We start from the raw sequence: 3,338 nt of genomic DNA, 5'->3' as shown, positions 1-3,338 counted from the left end.
GAGGAAGGTTCAGGAAATAAGAGCCCTGCCAGTCCTACTAGTTTTCACAGAAAAAGAAATGTTTCTGCCAGTTTAGAGACAGAGTCTGGGGTAGCTCAGGCTCATCTCCTACTAGCCATGTAGCTAAGGATGACCCTGAACTCTTGATCTTCCTGCCTCTGTCTCCTAGGTGCTGGTTTCATAGGCAAGTGCCAACTTGACTGACAGGAAAAGCCTTTCTCATGATCTCAACGTCTCTTCTGGATTTTTCTTTCAATCTAGCTTACGGCAAAACCACTGAATACTGATATTAAGTAGTAAATTCTATGAGATGTTTCCTCTAGTGTGCCTTACTGCTTCTGGGCTAGTGTGCGCCTTGCAACCAGCCTACAGTTGATTCACTCCTACCCCAAAGTTTGAGAAATAGATACAAGGGAGAAAAAGACACAAATGAAGCACCAGTGCTGAAATACAAGAGAAAATCAATTGTTTCACATTGTTAAGGTGTCAACATGAATAGGAGGGCCATTTATATATATATAAAAAAATGATGCTGATCATGGCATGGTGGTGCAGACCTGTAATCCCAGCCTTTGGGAGGTGGAGGCTGAAACCTCAAGAAATCAAGGTCATCCATGGCTGTACAGTGAGTTAGCAGTCAGCCTGAGACCTTGCCTCAAAACAAACAAGCAAGCAAATAAGCAGCCAGACAAGGCGATAATCTGGAGAATTAAGTATGTTACCATACTTTATAGAGAAATAGAACTGAAGCTGTAGTAGTGTGCAGAGGACGGTACTGTCTGGAGTGAATCACTGGTGCTCACATCACCAGACCTGCAGGACCAGAAGAGGCCATGGCAGATCACAGAAGTCGGAGGGAACTCCCAGCAAAAGACTTACTTTCCTCCTCTTCCCCGGACACATGCCAGAACCCTAGGGAAATTGGCTGCAGAAACCGATATCTCCCCTTCTCCTCTCCCTCACAGAGTTCCAGGTGGCACCTGCTACAGCTAGCAGGATCTGACAAAGTCCCCTCTCAACTCACGAAAGCTGTGCTAGCAGTTCACTGTATAAGTCTGTGCTGCTCTCAGCCTTGACCAGAGAAGCATCTTTTAGGAATTGCCAGCAGTTAATTCAGAGACTCAAAGGGGTCAAAGTGCTGAGATTAAGTGACCGTTGAATGCTCAATGATAAATAGGATGTCTATAGCTTTCACCAAAGCTCAGTGAACAGGGTGGGAAAGAGGGGGTAGAAGGAATGTTTAAGAGCTAGAGGATAGGGAAAGTGTCACATGACCATTGCACTCCTGAACCCACCATAGCTCCACAAGACCTGCAGAAGATTAAGCCAGTCAACGTTCTAGTATACAGTGTGTGGGGGGGGGGCTAAGCCCCACCATAGCTGAGGAGCTATTGGATGTTGATAGCTGCTAGGAAAAGAAGGGGTTTGTTTTGTTTTGTTTTGTTTTATTGAAAATTTCCACCTCCTCCCCTCCTCCCACTTCCCTCCCCTCCCCACTCCCCTCCCCCCTCCCTCTCCAGTCCAAGGAGCAGTCAGTGTTTCCTACCCTATGGGAAGTCCAAGGTCCTCCCTGCTCTCCCCAGGTCCAGGAAGGTGAGCATCCGAACAGACTAGGCTCCCACAAAACCCATCCATGCAGTAGAATCAAATCCCAGCGCCATTGTCCTTGGCTTCTCTGTCAGCCTCCACCGAGAGTCCGGTTTGATCACATGCTCCATCAGTTCCAGTCCAACTGGCCTTGGTGATCTCCCATTAGATCAGTCCCACCATCTCAGTGGGTTGACACACCCCTCGCAGTCCTGACTTCCTTGCTCGTGTTCCCCCTCCTAAAAGAAGGGGTTTTTTAAAAGGGTGTAACCACTGGTAGGTTGCCCATGCGCCAATAGAAGGTCCCATAGCCGTGTGAATATGGACGCACTCATTGGTCTTGGTAAGTCATAAAAAGAAAAACAGAGGACATAAAGTGGGAAGGGGTGTGTTGGGTGGGTGTCCAGGAGGAGTCAGAGAGTAGAGTGGGAGAAGTATGTGATCAAACTTGTATAAATACATGAAATTGGTAATGAATAAACAAAAATAATATTTTAAAGTATGAGATACTGAATAGATAGCAAAGACTGTACACATAGCCACCAAGAAACAAAAATGAAGGTTTCATTCACCAAATATTCATTAATTCCTAAGTAAATGGCAAACGTCATTTTCAAGAGCACAGTGGTTGAAGTTTAAATGGCCTGACTCCCTGTTTTAGTTACAAAAGACTTTTAAAATTCCAATTTAAATTCCCTCAAACTGTAAAAGAAAAAAAACACAACTAAGTGCTTTGCATCATTATTTTATCAGGCAAAAGATGATTTTGTAGAATGTGCTGGCTTTCTTGTTTTTTCTTAGCTGTCCATGGTGTTAGCAACCTCTGCAAGCCTTGGTGATGATCTCAAGTCTGACCTTTCATTGTAGGGAAATGCCAAGTCAAATCCCAACCTTACATCTTTACACGTAGAATAAGCTGTGGTTCGTCTGCAGTCCTATAGCAACACTGTCTCTCACTTGCCTTCTGAGTGTCAGCACCACAGGCCCAATTCTGGCTTGTGGCGTCTGCTGTTCTTACTTCTTTCATGGAATGGGGTTCCCTATGGCATGTTCTTCCCAAATTTCATCTTTTTAAACTGACCAGAGGAAATGACCATTTCGTCTTCACCTACCAAATTTCAGCCACTGGCGTCTCCTTTCAAAATATGATGTACCGTTCTTCTGTATAGGCATGGGTGAAAAATTAATGTTCCCCTCTTCCAGGAGAAAAGAAACCGCACCTTGTTGTATTCATCATTGTATCGTCAGTGTCAAGCCAGTGTCTGCATAGTGAACAATCAATAAACATCCGCTGGATGGGTGAATGGATGAGTGAGTGGATGGATAGACAGACTTAGCTTCTAAGCCTCCACATTTATCTAATTAGCTGTGCAGCTATCAGTTTTCTGAGACTCAGTTCTCTAAACTGTGAAATGAAATGTTGGACTGGTTAATATCTGAGATCCCTTCTGAATTTAAAGTACACAATTCATACAGTGTTACTGGCAAGTGAACTTTTTAGATTAAAAATTGTGTGTGTGGATATTTTGCCTACATATCTGTCTGTGTACCATGTGTGCCTGATGTAGGTCGAGGCCAGAAGGCATCAGATCCCCTGGAACTGGAGATACAAATGGTTATGAGCTGCCATGTGGGTGCTGGAAGTTGAACCCAGATCCTCTGGAGCAGCAGCAAGGGCTCTTAACCATTGTGCTGTCTCTCCAGACCTTTACATTATTTGTGTATTGGGATGTATATTGTGTGTGGTGTGG

This window comes from Chionomys nivalis, chromosome X (assembly GCF_950005125.1).
Source record: "Chionomys nivalis chromosome X, mChiNiv1.1, whole genome shotgun sequence".
Taxonomy (NCBI): Eukaryota; Metazoa; Chordata; class Mammalia; order Rodentia; family Cricetidae; genus Chionomys; species Chionomys nivalis.
Note: the sequence above shows the minus strand (reverse complement) of the source record.